General features: G+C 44.7%; 1 protein-coding gene across 4 annotated transcripts in view; it reads left to right on the top strand.

Moving 5' to 3' along the window:
- The first annotated feature begins 3,265 nt into the window (after positions 1–3,265).
- KCNJ16 (potassium inwardly rectifying channel subfamily J member 16) overlaps positions 3,266–22,300 on the top strand; it is a 68,945-nt gene continuing 49,910 nt past the window's right edge. For 3 of the 4 annotated variants that reach the window (XM_042256464.1, XM_027974007.2, XM_042256466.1), the window contains exon 1: positions 6,584–6,771. The gene's annotated coding sequence lies outside the window, so the exon portion shown is untranslated. Of the gene's footprint in view, positions 3,379–6,583; positions 6,772–22,300 lie in introns of those variants that run through there. The other variant, XM_042256465.2, reaches the window with a different exon arrangement.

Below are 22,300 nucleotides of genomic sequence, written 5' to 3'. Positions count from 1 at the left end.
GAAGCTAGTGAGGAGTTTGGGGCTTCAAGTACTCAGGTAATTATCTCAGTCTTCCCTTGGAGAGATAAAAAGTTCCTAAAAGAAGTATGGTCTTTAGAATAAGGGCATCTTATGAAATCCAATCAACCAACTTTAATGCAACCTCCAATCCCATAAGGCTTCCTGGAGAATTGTTGCTGAATAGCTAAGTCGTGTCTGACTCTTTGTGACCCCATGGACTACAGCATGCCAGGCCCCTCTGTCCTCCACTGTCTCCAGGAGTTTGCTCAAATCCATGTCCAGTTGTCCGTGTTGCTATCTAACCGTCTCCTGCTTTTTGGTAGATAAGCACCTCTTCCAGAGAAGCTGAAGCTCTGATACTTTGGCCACCTAATGCAAAGAACCAATTCATTTGAAAAGACCCTGAGGCTGGGAAAGATTGAGGGCAGGAGGAGAAGGGGACGACAGAGGATGAGATAGTTGGATGGCATCACCGACTCAATGGACGTGAGTTTGAGCCAACTCTGGGAGATGGTGAAGGATGGGGAAGCCTGGTGTGCTGTACTCCATGAGGTTGCAAAGAGCTGGACACAATTTAGTGACTGAACAACGAGTGTTTGGGCACACCTTCAAATGGCATGCTGGAGAGTCTACAAATCTGTCTCAGAGCACAGTTCCAGTTGATACCAACAGCTCAGAGTAAATCCTATCAGTAAACACGGGTGGAGATAGACTGTGGAGTACCGGAAGCCCAGCACCTGTCTCGCCAGGTCTTCTTCACCCGCCTTTCTGGGATGTCAGGAATCCCATGATTACTAATGCATTCTTTTGCTTTAAGACGAGAGCTCCTTGACAGTGATTAAAAAGCAAGATTCAAAACTGTGAATATAATTGAATCTCAATGTTTTACTTAAAAGCACAGTGGGGAAGAGCGGGAATAACTTTGCCAAAAGAAACTGAGGCTGCTGAATCATTTTTATCAGCTGTTTCACATTCTTATTCATAGTGTCTGCGGTAAACATACACAACTTAAATATCTGAGAGAGATTCTCAGAGGTGTTCTCCTGCTCCCCCTCCCCGGCTCTGAGAAGAACCTGTTAGCATGATTCATTCAATGTATTGCGCTCATCTGAATGATAGTCAGTTACATCATTCCTGTTTAAATCTCTTGCTGCCATAGTGTGTGTCAGCTTATAAAACGCTGAACTGGATTGCACCTTGAGGAAGCAAGTTCGAGCTAACCTTTTATTATTTTTTTCCTTTGCCTCTCATCGTGTAGGGCTTGTTAGTGTCAGATACTCAGTCATGCCCAACTCTGCGACCCCATGGACTGCAGCCCACCAGGCTCCTCTGTCCATGAGATTTCCCAGGCAAGGATACTGGAGTGCATTGCCATTTCCTTCTCCAGGGGATCTTACCCACCCAGGGATCGAACCTGGGTCTCCTCCTCTGCAGGCAGATGCTTTACCGAGTAAGCCACAAGGGAAGCCCCATCATGTAGGGCTTGGAGCATGGCAAAACAGAGAGTCCTTCAAGTGGAAATGAGACACAGTGAAGGAAGATGTTGGGAGTTGGGATGATAAAAAAGACCCAGGCAGGATCCAGTAATTATGATGTTGGGTGAGTTCAAACAGGCAGCAAGAGAGTCTTGGACTTTCAGAGACACTGAAGATTTGTCCATTTGGAGATGGACAAAGATAGGCCAGCTCAGTCAGACAGCTGAAGAAAAGGGCCAAGAACACTACAATCAATCGCTCAAAAAGGTTTGGTCTCCAAATATGGTATACTTGCTACCTTTTAAAAAAAAGCCTTCATGCCTTAGTATCTGTTGTGTTGCAGTGTTCTGTTAGACACTCTGTTGCATTCAACAGTGGCTACATTTCAGTCAATCCTGACCCATGAGTGTATAACACTTGGTGGAGGAAATGACACATGCGACGTAGAGATCAAAGGGAGAAAGCCTTTAAAAAGTTTATCTTTTTTTCAGAATCATTTAAAAATAAGTTATGAATCAATGCAGTAGGCAAGGATAGACTGAGTCAAAGGAACCTTGAAGGAAAAAATGTTCTTTCAAAAAAAGATTATTTTATAGAGCAGTTTTAGATTTACAGTAACATTGAGGGACTGCAAGGAGATCCAACCAGTCCTTTCTGAAGGAGATCAACCCTGGGTATTCTTTGCAAGGACTGATGCTAAAGCTGAAACTCCAGTACTCTGGCCACCTCATGCAAAGAGTTGACTCATTGGAAAAGCCTCCGATGCTGGGAGGGATTGGGGGCAGGAGGAGAAGGGGACGACCGAGGATGAGATGGCTGGATGGCATCACTGACTCAATGGACGTGAGTGTGAGTGAACTCTGGGAGTTGGTGATGGACAGGGAGGCCTGGCGTGCTGCGATTCATGGGGTCTCAAAGAGTTGGACACTACTGAGCGACTGAACTGAACTGAACTGAACTGAACATTGAGGGAAGACACGGAAGGATATGAGGCTTCCCAGGTGGCTCAGTGGTAAAGAACCTGCCTGCCAATGCAAGAGACTTGAGTTCAGTCTCTAGGTCAGAAAGATCCCCTGGAGAAGGAAATGACAACCCACTCCAGTATTCTTGCCTGGAGAATCCCATGGACAGAGGAGCCTGCTGGCTATAGTCCGTGGGGTCACAAAAAATCAGACACGACTGAAGCCACTTAGCACGCGTGCACATGATGCTATACATCCATCATTGTTAAATCATACAGAGAATTTTCACGGCTCCAAAATCCCTCTGGGCTTTGCCTGTTTATCTCTCCCTCCCTCTGCCCCTCACCAACCCCTGATCTTTTATTACCTCCATAATTTTAGCTTTTTCGGAATGCCGTATACTTGGAATCACACTTTATGCAGGCTTTTCAGATTGCCTTCTTTCACCTAGTAACATGCATTTAAGGTTTCCCTGTATATTTCCAGGGCTTGGTAGTTCGTTCTTTTTAGAACTGCATAATATTCCACTGTCTGGATGTAGCACTGTTTATTCACCTACTGAAGGATGTCTTGATTCCTTCTAAGTTTTGGCACTTATGAATAAAACTTCCATAAATACTCTGTGTACAGGTTTTTGTGTGGACTTAGGTTTTCAACTCTTGGTCTCAGTAAAGACCAAGGAACATGATTGCTGGGTTGGATGTAAAAAAGATAAGGTTTTAAATTCCAGAATTTCAGTTAACTTGGAGTTAACTATGTGTTCATCATTAACCAGGGAAGAGGAACATCATCTTTGAAGAATGCAAATTGCATAGTTTAACTAGCTCAGGGCTCTGCAAACATTTTTTTCTGCAAAGGGCCAGATGCTAAATATGGGAAGTTTTGAGGACCACCTGGTCTCTGCTGAGACTCCGAGGGTCACTGAATTCTGCTGCCATAGGGTGAGTACGGTCATGGATGACTTGTAAATGAATGGAAGAGTGGGACTATTTCAGAAAAAAAAACTTTATGGATACTGAAGTTTGAATTTCATGTAACTTTACATCACAAAATATTACCCTTCTAGTAATCTTCTCTCTGCCATTTAAAAATGTAAAAACTATTCTTAGCTCTCAGGTCTTACAAAAGCAGAAGTAAGGCCGAACAAACAAAAATAGTTTGTCCATGACAGAGCTAGAGTAGGATCAACTCAATTCTATGCTCTAGAGTGTTGGATGGTGTATAGGATTTGTGTGGTGTATCTTCTTTTTAGAGTCTGTCTTCTTTTTAGGCCATGACTAAAATCACTGGACAGCAACAAAGTACAGATTATTGACGAAGGTATCAGCGTTCCTCCACTTGAGTAATGAACCCTTTCATCATCTTGTCATTTGTCAAATCTTAAAACAGGCTTTTTTTAAAAAATTTGCCTCAGTTTCTCTCTGTGTTTCCAGGAGGACTGCAGTTCCCCAAAGCTGAACTTCAAGATGGTTAGTTTTCCGTTTAAGGTGGATTTAGGAAGCATAGAATGTAACAGGGAAGCCGATCCAGATGATAATTTTACTTGGCTTTGGCAACTGTTTTTCTGCTTACATGTGAGCATGGGCGTGCCTGGTGTTCTGGGAATTTACTTCAAACAAAGGGCCGAGGCGGCGGCGATGGTCTGACTCGGGCTCGGGAGCCCGTCCAGGTCCCCATCTTGCCTCCTCGTCTCCTGCGGGTCTTTCCTATGCCGCACATGTTCGGTTGCCTCATCTCCTCGGCAGTCAGCCAGACAAAGCCACCTTCCCCGAGACTGTCCTTGTAGAGAGAGTCGTGTGTGTTCTGTTCAGTCCTTCCCTATGGACCACTAATAAAAAAAAAATCCCAGCTCCCCGTCCAGGAACAGAGCAGGGTAACCGATAACATTCACTAAGCAATCAGTCTGCCCCGCAACGGAAGTGGCCTCCATGTGTGTGGGCATGCAGACATCTCTCCAGTCTTCAGATTTCTCGGCAGAAAGGCTCACCTCCAGGTCCACTGCCTCCCTGACATTTATGGGTGATTAAAAAGATATGTCCCTTGAAGGCTTTAAGCTCATCTACTGGGTCACTGTGTAACAGGTTGCAGATCACGCGCTCCTATCAGAATGGCCAAACCTGATGGAGAGCTCTCAGGCTTGGAACACCAAGTACCAGCCTGAGTAGGAGCTGCGGTTGTAGTTGTTGTTATTATTATTATTTCCACTTTACAGATGAGGAGACTGGGATACAGAGCTGTCAAGTGGCTCCCAATGTCACAAAGCCAGTAAGTGAGTCCCAACACTGAAATCCAATCTTGCCTCCTCAAGTGTTCATGCTGTTAAAAATGCAAACACCTAGAGTTTGTCATACAAAGTGAAGTAAGTCAGAAAGAGAAAAAGGTGTTGTCTATTAATGCATAGGTATGGAATCTAGCAAGACGGCTCTGATGAACCCATTTGCAGGGCAGGAGGAGACCCAGATAGAGAATAGGCTTGCAGACACAGCAGGGGAAGGAGAGAGTGGGAGGAATTGGGAGAGTAGCTCTGATACACACGCATTTATGCGTGTAAAGCGGGAAGCTGCTGGGTAGCCCAGGAAGCTCAACTGGGTGCTCTGTGATGACCTAGACAGGTGGGATGGGGAGGGGGGAGGGAGGTTTAAGAGGGAGAGGATAATGTGTGCGCACAGCTGACTCACCTTGCTGTACAGCAGAAACTGATACAACATTGCAAAGCAACTATACTCCAATTTTTTTAATTAAAAATATTTTTTAATTAAAAAAATGCAAACACACACCCAGCAACACCCCAACAGCAACTCTGGTCGGAACTTAGGCACAGGCCCTCAAATTTGGAGGGTTAACCAAACTGGACAGGGCTTCCAGACCCCTGCCTACCAGTGCTCTTCCGAGGAAAGGAAAATGCTGGTTTCTGCCTGCACAAGCCTCCTTGGCAACACTCTGCATACAGCCCCGCCCTCCGCCTCCCGCCCCCAGGTTCTGAAGAGCTGGGATTGTTATTTCTTCCCGTTCTTGTGGCTGACTTTTACCTTTTCTGGACCTTTTTCTTGACTCTACCAGTTCGTCCTGTATTATTCAATTTTCTGACTCTCGATCAGTCCGCTTGACCCCATGACCGCCTCAAAATTTCATCTCACCCCCGAGGACTGGTTGCTGGGGCAGAGGGACCATCATATTGTACGTTCTAGACTTGAACAACAGCCTGTATTTTCTTTATCATCTCTGTCTTAAAAGCTGATACTTTTTTTAAAGATTTTGTTGCTGTTATTGTTGTGGATGGTTTTTAAAGTCTTTATTGAATTGCTACAATATGCTTCTGTTTGCTGTTTTGCTGTTCTGGCTACGAGGCATGTCTTAGCTCCCCAGCCAGGGCTGAAGCCTGAACCTGCTGTGCTGGAGGGTGAAGTCTTAACCACTGGGCCACCTGGGAAGTCCTTTAAACTCTGACTCTTGAGGTTGTGGGCAGGAGAAACCTCCGGCCTCAGCCTCGTTCTTCTGTTTCTCGAGGCTATTCAACTGTGGATGCCTCTGCTTTGGGAGCTTGTGTGCATGCGTGCGTCTCTTTGCGACCCCATGGACTGTAGCCCACCAAGGCCCCTCTGTGCATGGGGTTTCCCAGGCAAGAACACTGGAGCATGTTGCCATTGCCTTCTCCAGGGGATCCTCCCGACCCAGAGGTCGAACCTGCATCTCCTGTTTTGCAGGCAGATTCTTTCCCACTGAGGCACCCGGGAAGCCACACTTGGAATCGCGCTGCACAGGGTAGATGACCACCGAAAGCACGCTGAGTAAAGGGACGAGTGGCTGCTTAGCCATTGCAGGCTGTCCCGTCTCCGTTTTCATCGGCATCCCGTCTCAACTCTGACCTGCTCAGATGTATGCAAAGAACTCTGACAAAAGAAACTTCTTTGCATTGCTCAGAGTCTGAAAACTGAGCTTCCAATAGCCCTGTTTGTAAATATTTGAGTCACTTACAGGCATTGCTGAACATAATTCTGGCCCAGGAAATCTTCCTCCTTTGTGTTCCAGAGCAAGTGAACAGTGAGTCAGGGGACACCTGGGTGACCTTCTCCCCGAACCTCCTCCAGGGGTGCGGGGGCGGGGCCCCAGCCGTGGTCTCAGCTGACCGGTTGGCGCTGGCTTCCTAAGATGCCAAGGGCTACCTATGCATGTTCCCAGGGTGGAACTGTAGGAACAAGCCAGTGTCAATGGTTAACCCAGGTTCTTGGGGCCTGGAGCTTTTCTTGCCAGTATTATTAACTAAAGAACATTTTCACTCTTGCCCAGCTGTGAGTTCCTAGCTCCTAGATCCTCCATTGGGAGAAAGGACACAGGTAAGCCTGGCTCTGTTTTTGTCCTTATTCAAAGTCATTCAGTCTGCGTTTGCTCACGCTGCCCTCTGATCAGAAAGCAGCAAAGCTCTGTATCCCAGCGATGTCAAGATCGGTGTGGAATGAGATGCAATTAAGACAATTTAATTCCCTATGCGAGGGCTTTAAGTAGGCATCTTATGAAACTTTGGTAAAACATAGTCTTAAATTGGTCTATAAAGAGCTTATGAAAGAGACCTTATGTTCCATTATATATGTAGATATCTAAAAGTGACTTCTTCAGATCCTGTATTTAATAGCAGATGGAGTATTCCATAAGTTCTATCAAAAGCAAATCATGGCATCCATATATATGTACGCATTTATGAATATATGGCTTCAATGAAATGTACATTTAAGCATCCCCTGAAAATACTTCAAGAAAGCAGGTTGATTATTTTCTGAGGATTGTATATGAGAGGATATAAAAACATCCATTTCTCTAGACTGATTTTAACATAGCTTCTAAATAGAGAGTTTCTATTGTAATTTCTATTTCTCCTGTGTGTTCACCTTAATTTCTCTAAAGCTTTTTCTCTTGTCCATTAAAATCTGAGACCTTTTGTCTTTGAGTATTTATTCAGAAAACTATGGACTTATCAATTCTTGCTCTCTGGACACCATGAATTTTTTAACATGTAAAATCGAATTGTTTCCCTTGTTGCTGGATGGAAGTGTATAAGTGGAAAACAAGAACTGTCTTATAAATCCAATGGATTTTGGTCATTTGCATCATATTCTTATATGGTTATAGGAATTGAGAGGTCTTTAGGGAAATGGGACTGGAGTGTTTCTTCTAAACATCTACCCGCTCCAGCTACAAGAGGCAGCCCTTAAAGAAGAAAAACATATTGATGGCCTTTTGCCACTTTACTTTGGAAAATGTAGACCAACCGCTCTCAGTCAGATTTTAACCAACAAAGTGACTTGAAGTCCTTATGCCACAGCTCTTTTGTTTCAATACCACTGTGGAGTTCCGGAAATTAAGCCAAAAATAAGTATAAAAGTGAACAGGGTCCAGAGTTCAATTCAATTCAGAAAAAGAAGGGAGAGACAGAAAGAGAGACAGAGACAGTGGGAAAACCAGAGTGACTAACAGATGCAATTCCTTAAGTGTTTTTTTTAGAACACGTGAGCATCTGCGATAAATCCAAGACATTAGTCCCATGCAAAATAAGACCATGGCAACATCTGAAACTGGACAGAAAGACTGAAGTGGGAGGGGCCCTCAAGTTGCTATTTCAATGCGTTTCCCCAAATAACTATATTTTTAATTGCACAAGAACAAGAGTTTTCAAGGACATTGAAAAGTATGTGTTTTTTTTTTTTTTCCATTATACATGTGAGTGGTGAGTCCACATCAAGATTTGGATATAAATTAGTTGAAATAAATTAGCAAAAAGCATAGTTTGGGGAAAAACAATAGTTATGTAAAGAACGAATACTTAGAGTAAATATTTATAACCAGGGCAATCCAAGGGTTTAGTTGAATTGTTTCTTTTCTGAATTTGTAAAAGCTATCACTTAGCTGACAGTTTAGCTTTTATACCCCATGAATTTATCCTAGAGCACCTTATGTTACTTTCTTTTTCTAGGAAAAGTGGCCTCAAATCTAACTTTAGGAACAGTAGGTGGAAAATGTCACTATTTCGGGCATCACATGGACTATAAATATTTCTATGGCAGCATGGGGAAATGGGCATTCACATGCTTACTATGTTCTGGGTGATTAAATCCTATATTCATTGGCTCTTCACTCCAAGTTTGGAAGGATCTGCTGTCTTCATTTCATAGATGGAGATCTAGGTTTTCCACTCTAGCTGTGTAATCTGGGGAGAGCCCCATAACTTCTTCAGGTCTCAGATTCAAACTCACTCCTGTCCAAATTCCAAGATACACCTGTTTCCCATTACCAGATGACCTCCTACCTTTTCCTAGTGTGATGTTGCCCACAGTTATTAGGCTGATGCAACTGCAAAGAGGAACTATCTCTAAAGATATCCTGCATGAGGCCACTGTCTGCAGAGTGGCTGAGGACGCGCATGGGCGACTGGTACCCGCTCTGCAACGGATGAGTGAGTGATGTTTTCGCCACGGATATCAGTTTCAACAAATTGGTGGGCTACCTGTCATCATGCCTCCATCCCTCTACGTAGCAGAAACCTTAACCCTCAAGAATCTACCCGATGCTTTTCATAAGGTGATGACTGACACTGTTCTTTTCCAGGCATTTATGTCACATTCATAAATGCATTTCTTCCAGAATGGAGGGCATCTTGCTGTTTGTCTTTCCTGCTAGTATCATTGTTTTGGATAATGGGAAATAAATAAGTTAATGTCCTAAAGAAGACAATGACATACATTTTGTGAGAAAAGTGAAAACTCTAGAATTCTAATTTTTTTCTTGCCACCACAGTCTCAAATTCTTGACCTCTGTAAGACAGTGACATGGAAATAAATGGGTCATCTGATCATTTCCCTGACTGGATTGTTACTGCACTTACAAAATAAATCCAATTTTCTGTAATTTATTCATTGATTGATCCTCTCAACAAATATTTACTAAATATAAAAACATGTGAAAGAATGAGGGTTCAATGAGAGATTGCTTGTTGCAATGAAGCCATTTCCTTAGGAATGTAGGAAAAACAGTTTGCCATTGAGTGATATAATACTTCATGTATTTAACAAATATTTGTTGATTGACTACTCTGAGCCAGGCAGTGATTAGACTTCAAACATATACTGATGAAAAGAAAAAGACAAAAGTTTCTGCCTTCAGAAGTCTCATATTTTAGTAGACGTCTGGGAAGATGGCCAATAAGTGAAATACATTGAACATTACTGGTGAAGTCTTAAAGAAGAAAACGTAATAAAGAAAGAAATCAGGTGCGGGGGTGGAAGAGTAGATATTGTGTTAGTCATTTTAGAACAACAAGCATTTGTTATCTCAGTGTTGGTGTTGGTCAGGAAGCCAGTTTATCTGGGTCCTGGGGACCAGTGTCTCCCCTGCTGCAGTCAGTCCAGTGGGACTGGCGTCACCAGCCTTGCCCAAGCAGGGTTCTCCTCCAAGCCTAGTCACATGGTCCCTGGCAGAACTTGGCTCCTCTGGGGCAGTCGGCGGGGGGCTCAGTCTCTATGGCTTGTTGGCCTGAGTCCTCCTCCAGTTCCTTGCCATTTGGGCCTATCCATAAAACAGCGCCCAGCATGGCAGCTGCTTTCCATTAACTCAAGCAAGGGAGTAAGCAAGACAGAAGACAGAGGCTTTCTCCAGCCTCATCTTGGACGTGACAGCCCCTCAGCTTGGCCACGTTCTATTGAATGAGTCACTTCTTCCAGCCAGCCCTCAAGGGGAGGGATTTCACAAAAGCCTGAAGGAGGCGGGGGTCACAGGCGGCCAGCGCCAAAGCTGCTTGCCACAGGTTTACATGTTTAAGTAGGACAGCCCAGGAGAGCTTCACTGAGGAGGTGATGTTTGGTCAAAGAGCTCGAGGTGGTGAGGAATCGAGCGGGCGGATACCTTGGAGCAGAGCAGGCCTGTGCAAGCTCTGACTTGCTGGGCCTGTTTGAGAAGCAACAAGACCAGCGTGGCTGAAGTAAAGTTACAAAGGGAAGAGGGGTCCTAGGGGCAAATCATCTATGTGCCAGGATTGTTTTCCAAGACGGAGGGGATTCTGCAAACGAGATGTGGCTGAGATTTTCTTGTTTGAGATCTTACAAAAGGCCAGGGTAAGTATAGATTTCAGTAGTTAGACAGGGAGCAAGAATACTGTGCATGGCAGGTAGGCGATGGTGATGAGGAAAATACAGGGGTGGCACTCAGGGTGGCTGAAGCCCTGCTTCCTGCAAACTTGACGGATGGAGACTGACACTGTGCTCACCAACTGAGACTCGCAAGGAACGCCCCGTCTCATCAACAGAAACTCATGCCAGCTGTTGCCAACAGATGGGAAACTACAAGGCAATTGTAGATTTCTTGGGGAGTAAACCAACCCTCGGAGAAGGCAATGGCACCCCACTCCAGTCCTCTTGCCTGGAAAATCCCATGGATGGAGGAGCCTGCTGGGCTGCAGTCCATGGGTCACGAAGAGTCAGACAACTGAGCGACTTCACTTTCCCTTTTCACTTTCATGCATTGGAGAAGGAAATGGCAACCCACTCCAGTGTTCTTGCCTGGAGAACCCCAGGGACGGGGGAGCCTGGTGGGCTGCCGTCTATAGGGTCGCACAGAGGCAGACACGACTGAAGTGACTTAGCAAGCAAGGAAGCAAGCAAACCAACCCTGAACATTCACTGGAAGGAGTGACACTGAAGCTTCTGAAGCTCTAATACTTTGGCCACCTGTCGCAGAGAGCCAACTCACTGGAAAAGACCTTGATGCTGGGAAAGATTGAAGGCAGGAGGAGAAGGGGACGAAGGCGATGAGATGGTTGGATGGCATCACTGACTCAATGGACATGAATTTGAGTGTACTCCAGGAGATAGTGATGGATAGGGAAGTCTAGCGTGTTGCAGTCCATGGGGTCGCAAAGAGTCAGACACAATTTAGCGACTGAGCAATAAGTTTGTTTCCAGTTCAAGTTTCTAGGCCAAAGAGCTCCGCTTTAGGGGAAAGAAAGGCTTGTCTGGACTGTGTAATGATCGAACTGGAGGACCCCTCTGCATGCTCATCTGCATCCCGCTTTCCTAGGAAGCCAGCGTCAGAGGAGAAGTCTTTTTCATCATTTTTAGGTGTGTGCACCCTTGAGCTTGGAGCTGTTTACACATACGGGGTGGATGAGTGGATGACTTGACTTTTCTTATAGCTGTTTTTCAGTAAAGGAGATGGGATCAATTCTTTTCTTCCTGTCCTTCCAGGGGCTTTCTACTCTAAGATCAAGGATTCAGACGCACCATGCATATAGTAATTTAAAGAGGCTTTGACTTTTAAAGATTTCTCTGGCTCCATATTCACAGTCTTTCAAAAATAGACTTGAAACTGTCCACAGATGCAAGGGAAAACTGAAAAAAAAAGTCAATAATCTGAGCAAGAAACAGCCAGCCCCCAGAATAGGTTTACCCAAAAGTTCCACATAAAGATGGTGATTTTTTGCTTAACAATGTCGAGAAATATCACCTCAAGTTCTGATTTTATTTAAACTCTGTGAGTATAATTTTAAAGACTTCAAATGGTTGCAGGGCTTTAGATTATTGTCCATAAGATTTATTCTTTTAACTCAAAAAGAAATATTCAGTTTTTCTTTAAAAAAAAAAAAAAACTATGTTCCAGCAAACATGACCAAAACCATATTTCATCATGATGAATTTTCATTTTTCATTCTATTCTATCTTAAATTAGAACCATGTTCCCATGCAATCAATAATCATTTATTGGGTCTGGTATCAAGATGACAAAGACCTGGTCCCTATCCTCAGTCTGGCAGAAAAAGGCAGATCTGTAAATAATTAAGGGTAATTCAATGACCTAGTACCACGATAATATAAGATACAATTAGCACACTAACGAATTGAACTTTTTTTCATGGAAGCAATACGGTGATAGACCAATGAGTGGCCTGTTGCTCTTGTCCTGGATATGATTTTGGAATTCAGAACTTGTGCATACTGGAATACTGTTTTCTCTATGAACTCTTTTACAAGACTTTTTTTTCCTGAGCTTAGTCTGACAATTATTTTAGAATTATTGCTTTCTTTCCACTATAGTTTGGTAACTGTATAAGGGTTATCCAAAAAAAATAGAACCGATATGATACACACACACACACACACACGCACACACACACACATATATACATATAAAGAGAGAGAGAGGGAGATGTAGGAAGAAATTTAATGCTGCAAGTTTGGGGTCATATGATTGTGAGGGCTGGCAAGTCTGAAATCTGTAAGGTGGGCTGGCACTCTGGGAATTAAGAGTTAATATTTCAGTCCTGAGTCCCAAATTCTCAGGGTAGACCAGCAGGCAGCTGGTCTGGTGGACTATGTGGCAGCCTCAAGGCAGAATTTCTTCTGTTGCTTCTTTGGAAACCTCACTGTTTACTCTTAACATCTTCACCTGATGAGACAAAGCCCAGCCTCACTGTGGAAGGCCATCTGGTTGCTCAAAGTCTACAGACTGGAAAGGTGGACCACATCTAGCAAACACATTCACAACAACACCCAGAGGGTGTTTGGCCAAACTGGGTGCCGTGGCCTGGCCAGACTGGCACAGGAAATCGTCCCTCCCAGGAGCACAGGGAGTCTTCACCAGGCTTGTATTTTCCCATGTAGCTATCAGACATTCTAAGTTTGCAGCTTTAGTTTCTATAAAAGGGAATTAACTACATTTTGCTTGTTATGCTTTTAAAATTCCGCAAAATGGATATGCCTAACAATGCCATCGTTTGTGTATAGAAGCATCCAGTATTCGACACAGCACTTTCAGGGCTACAATTTTCAAGAAGGCAATCTAGATGAAGACAAACGTTTCTTCTTGTTTTAATTGAGACAAAGAACAAATGTACTTTCTTTAAGAGACACCGCAGCCTCCTAATGATCTCTTTTTCCATTAACTTCACTTTCCCTACCATGTACTTCAGCTACTGTATATTATCTCCTAGATTTCCGTGCAGTCTAATTTTCTTTTTATAGAAAATTATTGGAGCAGAGTTGATGCAGAATGTTGTGTTGGTTTCAGGCGGGCAGCAGAGTGATTTAGTTACACAGACACATGTATTCCTTCTTCTTCAGATTCTTTTCCCATATAGGTCATCACAGGACGCTGAGTAGAGTTTCTTGAGCTGTACTGTAGGTCTTAGTTGGTTATCTATACATAGCCGTGTAGAGAGCAGTGTGTGGATGCTCATCTCAGGCTTCTGATTTACTGCCTCCCCCCCACCTCCATGCTTCCACTTCTATACCCGTAAGTTTCTTTTTAATATCTGTAAGTCTGTTTCTGTTTCATAAATAAGTTCATTTGCATCATCTTAAAGATTGGATTGCACGTATACGTGATGACATGTGATATCTGTCTCTTTCTCTCTGGTTTACTTCTCTTAGTATCATAATCTCCAGGTGCATTTCTGTGCTGCAAATGGTATTACTTCATTCTTTTTTATAGCTAAGTACGGGTAGTTTGTGGGCTTCCCTGGTGTCTCAGCAGAAAAGAATCCGCCTGCCAAGGCAGGACACTCGGCTCAATCCTCGGGTCAAGAAGATCCCTGAAGAAGGAAGTGGCAACCCACTCCAGTATTCTTGCCTGGAAAAATCTCACGGACAGAGGAACCTGGCAGACGACATCCATGGGGTCGCAAAGAATCGGACATAGCTTAGCAACTAAACAGCAACGATGTGTAGTTTATTTTTCGTATATATGAGTCCTGCCCCCAAAGGACTGTGTCCACAGGAGTAGCAGCTTCTCGGGAGCAATGAGGAGCCGCAAGATAAGCAGGGTGTATCTTTGAAGCATTAATTTAACTCAGCTTTTTCATAGAGAATAGATAAAGGAAATCATTTAACTGATAAGCCTGGTTAAAAAATTATCTTTGTAATGCAGCATGTATTTTGAAGAAAAACCTTAAGACTGGAACACTGTGAGTGTGGGCCCAGTCCTCTGGGTTATATTTTCAGATGTCCTAGGATTTTAGGAGTCGGGATAAGGGTCATATACTCATTTCTCTTTTGCTTTTGTTTTTTTAATGAACAATTTTGAGAAGCACTATAAAAGGGGAATTTTTGTGAGGTTAAATACATGGGATAGGTTGGTACTCGATTGGTTAAAGGGCTCTGCCCACCTTCACCCCCAACGAAAACAGCTCCTCACCCACAAAGTTGGCAGTCTTCTCACAACTGTGTACTTATTTCACATGAGATTGTCCTAAACAGTAGTTTTCAGGACATTCTGTCTCTACTTTAGGAAAATAATCCAAAGTAACCAGCTTCCCTGGTGGCTCAGTGGTAAAGAATCTGTCTGCAATGCAAGAGACCTGGGTTTGATCCCTGGGTCGGGGAGATCCCCTGGAGAAGGAAATGGCTACCCACTCCAGGGAGTTTTCTTGTCTGGAGAATTCCATGGACAGAGGAGACTGGCGGGCTGCAATCCATGGGGTTGCAGAGTCGGACACGACTGAGGGACTAACACTTTCAATCTCAAGGCACCTGCTTAACGGCCAGATCACCCCTCGCCCCCTGCCTACGAAATGTCCAGTAGATCTCTGATTCAAAGTTCTGTGTGGAAGCCGCCGCCTTGAGGCTGCTGAAGAAGGCCTTAAGACTGACGCGTGCATGCTCAGTCACTTCAGCCATGTCCAGCTCAGCAACCCCGTGGACAGTGGCCCACCAGGCTCCTCTTCCACTGGATTCTCCAGGCAAGAATACTGGAGTAGGTTGCCATGCCCTCCTCCAGGGATCAAACCCGCATCTCTTGTGTCTCCTGCTTTGGCTCTTTACCACTGGCACCAGCTGGGAATACCAACGAGACTGGTCAACTTGCATTTACCTGAAAGACGCACTCAGCTATCCTGATGAAGTATGAGGTTATTAACTGACCTTTAAAGTTCTCATCATGTACCACTGAGTTCTATTTATAGACGGCACAAGAAAATCTTTCCCTGGACATGCAATTAAAATTTGAGGAGATGCCGGAGTCTTAGAGGCTGTGTGTGGCACACCAGGATTGCCACACCGAGAAGCCTGGTCCTTTTGTTCAGGTCAGGACTGAGTCAGCTTGTGGGTGGTTGGAGAACACTCAGGGAGAAAGTAGCGTGGCTAATTTGAGCAGATGACCTAAGACTTATGAGTTGCACATATTTAAATTTAGGCTTTGTGGGAAGGGAAGGCGTTGCACTTCCTTATGACTAAAATTTTTATTTAACTGTATCAGATAACAATATTGAGTTGGAGATAAGATTACAGCGTTTACACCAGAAGTTTAAAAGCTAAAGAAACAGTCAGAGAAACAAATCTGAATCTGAAGGGAAACCATAAACAAGCCGCCCCAAACCAAACCCAACAGAAGCAAAACATGCTGTGATTTCTGCTCACAGCAGGGCTCAGAACACTTTGGTCTACGCCTTCTGGTGCTGCAGCGGGATATTCCGTGTGGGCTTTTCCTAAACATCTGTGTCACCCCGTTCCCGTTCTTTGTGGGCATACAGAGTGGACCCTGCCTCTGCAGTCGTGCCTGGAGTTTTATGTGGGGAAAAGTGACTGTGTTAATCACGCACAGAGTGGAACCGTGATAACTCTGCCTGGGTCTGGCCACTGCAGGCATCAGCATGAGCGTGACCCCACCGCCACTCAGGAGACGGAGCATCTTTTACTCTTTGGCTTCGCAGGTTGAACAAACAGTATCTCTGTTCTTCCAAGTGGGTGTGCGGTACTCATTCCACTGGGCACTAGGGTATACCAGAACAAGCCCATCAGCTCTTTGCCGTTGGGAAAGACAAAAACAAAGCCTCTCCAAGGAGCACAAGGGCAGAAAAATCAACTTTGCTGGGAAATTGAGGGAAGTGTCACAGTGGACGTAATTCAAATACTTGTGTTTCAATGTAAAGAAAAAGGGAATGCCTGCCTGGCTTCCTTTTGCCTTACAGACTTCAAGCAGAATGTTTCCTGTGGCCCACAATAACCTGAGACGATGCAGGAAACTCAGCTCTGGAATGTGTGGCCCCAGGTTCGCTAAACTGATGCAATCCAAACCCACCACCCCTGACAGCTGCCGTTTAGAATACAGACCAGCCCTGTGACGGAGTGGTGGGATGGGTGGGGGAGGCCCAGGAGGGCAGGGACACACGTGTACTTACGGCTGATTCAAGTTGTCGTATGGCAGAAACTGATACAACATTGAAAAGCAATTATGATTGGCTTAGTTGCTAAGTCATGTCGGACTCTTTCGAGACCCCACGGACTGTAGCCCTCCAGGCTCCTCTGTCCAGGGGATTCTCTGGGCAAAGAATGCTGGAGCGGGTTGCCATTCTCTTCTCCAGGGGATCTTCCTGACCCAGGAATCGAAGGGAAGCCCACTCCAATTTAAAGTAAATCAACAAGAGAAAAACAAACCAAGACGTGACTGAAGCATAGTTCTTATCTCCAAATAGCTGACTGCGTGGTGACGGAGAGGCCTCGTTCCCTCCGATGCCTGTCTCAGCAGAAGCACTCGTGTGATAGAGCCCGAGCTCAAAGTGAGCCCAGCACGCACAGACAGGCTCTGGGCCTGCCGCGTGGCCAGCAGCTTCGCGGAGCCTTGCTTTGGCCGTTTGATGCTAGATCACCTCTATGTTTTAGAGGGAAAACTGGAAAACAAACGATATTACAAATGGTATTCCCTGAGAGCCTCTCATCTCCATCTTATTTCGCCTGGGTGAACGGTGGTGCTGAATGGTCAGCAGTCCCCATCCCCCCACGGACCCAGCCCTCTTCCTTCTCATGATGCTTGCCCGTTTCAGACGCCGACCGTTTCCCCACAGGAATGAGGTTTGTCTTGCTCAAGTGTGACTTGCTCCTCTTTTACCTGAGGGGGGAAAAACCCAGAGCTATTAAGAAATTCCTGGAACTTCCCTGGCGGCCCAGGGGTTAAGGATCTGCCTGTCAACACAGGGGACATGGGTTCAACCCCTGGTCCGGGACAGTCCCATCTGCCGAAGGGCAGCTAAGCCGGTGCTCCACGACTGCTGAAGCCCCCGATCCCTGGCGGCTGTGCTGGCCCACAGGAGGAGCCCCCCAGCAAGGAGCCAGCGCCTGCAACGAAGGGTAGCCCGGCTTCCCGCAGCCAGAAAAAGCCCACACGCAGCAACGAAGACCCAGTGCCGCCTAAAGTAAACGACTGACTAAATAAAAGAGATGCCTCGGCTGGTGGCAAAATTGCTTGACCATGGATGATAAAGGGAAAAAAAGCACTGAATAGGAAATAGTTATGCCTATCAAAATGCTATGCCCAAACTGTATCATAAAACCCGCGTGTTTATCATCACCATCCTAAATGGGTTTTCTCTACTGTTTGATTAGATTATGTTTGATATACTCTTTCAGCTTAACCTTCGGCCTGTGTCTCTTTGATGCTGCCTAGTAGGGTGGATTTGGTGTTTTACAAAGACTTCATGTTTTCTCTGTATCATGAGAACAGGTGGCTTCATCCATTCTCAGAAGGGTTTGTGTCCACAGCCCAGGCTTTCTATTACAAAAGTCAAGGAAAGTGGATGTTTCTGCTGAGTTTCCCAAAGAGGGGAAACTTATGCGATGTTTCGCCTGCCAACAGCAGAGGAGCATGTGTCATTTCACAGCGGAAACAGTACTTTCAGTTTACTCCCTGCTGTCTTCTTTTCTTTGTTTTTAATTTAATTTTTTATTAACGTGATGACAATGTTGTGTTTGCTGTAGGTGTACAGAATTTGGTTCACTTACACGTATATCTATTTATCTTTGGGTTCTTTTCCTGTATAGGTTATTACAGAATGCTGAGTAGACCTCCCTTGCTATACAGTAAATCCTTGTTGATTATCTGCCTTATATGTACCAATATTGGTATATACATGACTTTGAAAAGTTTTCTTGGAGTATAGTTCCTTTACAGTGCTCTGATAGCTTCTACAGTTAAGCTAAAAGAGTTAACTCACTTTACTCACTGATTTTTATTTAACAATAAAAAAACAGGGTGTTACCTATGTGTGTGCATTGTTCTAAGGGCTTTACAAGCATTCATTCTTCTACCCCCATGAGAAAGCTCCTGTTTACAGAGAAGAAAACAGGGGCCCAGAGAGGCCATGAAATGTCCCCAGGGTCACACAGCTATTAGTAGTAAACGGAATAGCTGACTTCGGACCAGGCAGCTTTTCTTTCTCTATAGGATGTGTTTTTAACCACTAATCCATGTGCTCTGAAGAACCTCAGTTCAGTTCAGTTCAGTCGCTCAGTCGTGTCCGACTCTTTGAGACCCCATGAATCGCAGCACGCCAGGCCTCCCTGTCCATCACCGACTCCCTGAGTTCACTCAAACTCATGTCCATTGAGTCAGTGATGCCATCCAGCCATCTCATCCTCTGTCGTCCCCTTCTCCTCCTGCCCCCAATCCCTCCCAGCATCAGAGTCTTTTCCAATGAGTCAACTCTTCGCATGAGGTGGCCAAAGTACTGGAGTTTCAGCTTCAGCATCAGTCCTTTCTCCATAAATTTGTATCTGTGTGCTTACTAGGAAAGCTAAATAATATTAACACATAATTTGGATTGTTCACCCAACATTTGAGAAACCTTTGCACACAACTCAAAGTGAAACCCTGAGAAATGTGTGGGCACGGAAACGACGGAGTCAAACGCTGCCCTCCAGATCCTCTTCTCTGCTCTCTGTTTATTGGCTGCTTTGAAGAATTCTGTTTTGCCCGCCAAGCATTAAATTGTACTTTCTATCAAAGACATTCAAAGGATAGGAAAATGGCAAATCAGAAACAGAAAAGAAGGTATCTGTACTCTATTTAACGGGCGGAACCCCAGCCGCACCGGCCCACGGATTTGTCATTTTCATCAAAAGTTAATAACACACAAAAAGAATTTTAACACCATAAATCAACAAGGATTTCACTCCACTGAGCAAGTATAATATCCAATCTAAGGAAAGTAATATTTCATTGATGGGGAAAAATACAGCAGTTCTTTATGTTCCTAAAGACAAATGGAAGTCTGCAGCTTTAATACCAAATATTGAACTAATACCAAACAGGTCATTTGTCTGAGGGAAAAAAGCATAAATAAAAGTAGAGCCCAGTGGGCCTTGACAGATTTCTTAGTTTACAGTTTGAAGTCTAATTATTCAGTATAAGATAGACCCCTTTCTTTTTTTTTTGCCAGTGAATATTAACTTCAACAGTTAGAAGTTACTGCTCATGGTATGCAAATATTTCCAATGGGAGTTTTCATGGAAAAAGTCGAAGCTGCCTTTAGTTTTCACCCTTGCGTTAAAATTATTGCATTGGCCAAAATGTTTGTTTGGGATTTTTCCACAGTATGTTACAGAAATACCCAAATGGAATTTTTAGCCAATGCAATAATTAAGAATAACAGTTAAGTGAAGTCACCTGTGTTGACCACTTACTGCAGAGCAAATCCTGTATTTCACTGGTTCTTCCAGTTAGTACAGATGAAGTCAAATTTATGTTTTGAAAAAGAGCAGCTGATAGAGACAAGGATCAGTGTAATAGAATTGTGTTTATAATAGTAAAATATTTTCAGTAGTCCCTGAATGAATATATATATATATATATATATATTAAAGAAAGCTGGTAGTATTACATTTTTACTGTTCAAAATGAATTACATGAAAATGTGCTGTGCTACTGGAAAACAGCTTGTCCTGTGCTAAGTCGCTTCAGTCATGTCCAACTCTTTGCGACCCCATGAATGGCATCCCGCCAGGCTCCTCTGTCCATGGGGCTCTCTAGGCAAGAACAGTGGGGTGGGCTGCCAGGCCCTCCTCCAGGGGGGCTCCCCGACCCTGGTCGCTTACATCTCTGGCGTTGGCAGGCAGGTTCTTTCCCGCTAGCGCCTCCAATAATTAATCATTTTCTGGCACTCATCACAAGAACGTCTGTTGAAGAAATAGGATGTTCACGTTTTAAGCTGAAAAGAGAACCACTATCGGACACGTTTGGCAGCTGCCCAACCCTTAGGACCTTTCAGTGCACTCGCCTTAAAGACCCTGAGCTCCTAACAGTTCCAATAAACCGCTTTGTCGTGCGTGACATTTCCTTTTACGTAGTCTCAGCTTTTAAACTAAAGACCAGATCCTTCACTTGCCTCTTTTTGTTTTCCTTGTTTTGTTTGTTTTTACTCTTTTCCTGATTTGATCCCTAACGAAAATAACAAAAAGATCTGTGATAGCACGCCAAAGTTTAGACAAATCTCTCACAACAATGATCACGTTTTATCTTCAAAACAACTCTGTGAGATCAATGAGAATAAAGGAGCAGAATTCTTTTTTTTTTTAACATTTAAAAAAAAAATTAGTTTTAATTGGAGGATAAACGCTTTACAATATTGGGTTGGCTTCTGCCATGCATCAGCTTGAGTCAGCCAGAGGGATACACGTGTCCCCTCCCTCCTGAACCTCCCTCCCACCTCCCACACCTCTAGGTGGTCAGAGACCGCCTGTTGAGCTCCCTCCGCTACACAGCACCCCCTCCGGCTGTCTCTCTTACATATGTTACTGTAAGCGCTTCCAGGTTGCTCTCAGCTCGCCCACCCTCTCCTTCCCCCACCTTGTCCGCAAGTGTCTTCTCTGCAGCTCCACTTCTGCCCTGCAGATAGATTCGTCGGTGCCATCTGCCTAGATTTCATGTGTATGCTTTGATATAAGAAATTTGTTTTCCTCTTTTTGACTTACTTTGCTCTGTATAATACATTCTGGGTTCATCCATGTCATTAGAACTGGCTCACATGCCTTCCTTTTTATGGCTGAGTAACATTAGCTGTAGAATTCTTAAGAATAGTGGTGGAAACAGTAAGGATCAGGTCGGTCAAGTGATACAAGGCAGACAAGGCAACCCACATCCCAGGGTATCACCTCCATATCCACGTCCCTCTTGAGTCCCACGAGTCTCCTCCTCCTCCATCTCTGCGGGAGAGAAGTCTTCAGAGGATGACAGCTACCTTCTCAGTGGGCAGTCAGTTTGTACCATAGAATCAGACAGACCTCGATTTTAATCCAGATTCTGCCCCGATGCCTTTTGTGACTTATGCTTGAGGTTCTCCAAGTGTGGACTGTCTCTAACAGAGTTCGGATCAGGTGAGAACTTCTTGTTCGTTGTTGTTTTTCAGTAGCTGACGCTTTGTGAACCGGTAGACTGCGGCACACCAGGCTTCCCTGTCCTCCACATCTCCCGGAGTTTGCTCAGACTCATGTCCATTGAGTCAGTGATGCCATCCGACCATCTCATTCTCTGTCATCCCCTTCTCCACCCGCCTTCAATCTTTTCCAGCATCAGAGTCTTTTCCAATGAGTCAGCTCTTTGCATCACAAGGCCATATTATTGGAGCTTCGGCTTCAGCCTCAGTCCTTCCAATGAACACCCAGGACTGATCTCCTTTAGGATGGACTGGTTGGATCTCCTTGCTGTCCAAGGGACTCTCAAGAGTCTTCTTTGGCATCACAGTTCGAACGCATCAGTAAAACAGAGCTTGTGAAAGATGCAAACTCTCAGGCTCCATCTCAGCTCCTCCGAGTCTGTCGGCAGCCAGGGTTCTTGGCCTCCTGAATCAATAGAAGTTGAGGCTGGACAGGAAGCTCAGGTGGGGCTTTATTGGGGCCCCTCCTGCGGCAGGAGGGAGTGAGAACCAGCACCAGGCACCCTTGCCAGCTCGCTCCCCAAGGTGGGCCGGTTCCTTATTTGAGGTGATGGGTAGGAGTGTGTCCAGGGATCAAGTCAGGGTGGTTGAGGTGTTTGCCCCAGCCCCTGGAGTGGTGCTATGCACAGGAGACACTCATGGTTTTGCGCCTGGATCTCCAGAGGGGCCAGCTGGGGGTCTGGTCT

The sequence above is a fragment of the Ovis aries genome, chromosome 11, assembly GCF_016772045.2.
Source record: "Ovis aries strain OAR_USU_Benz2616 breed Rambouillet chromosome 11, ARS-UI_Ramb_v3.0, whole genome shotgun sequence".
Taxonomy (NCBI): domain Eukaryota; kingdom Metazoa; phylum Chordata; class Mammalia; order Artiodactyla; family Bovidae; genus Ovis; species Ovis aries.
The sequence above is the reverse complement of the archived record's forward strand: the minus strand, read 5'-3'. Positions and strand labels throughout refer to the sequence as shown.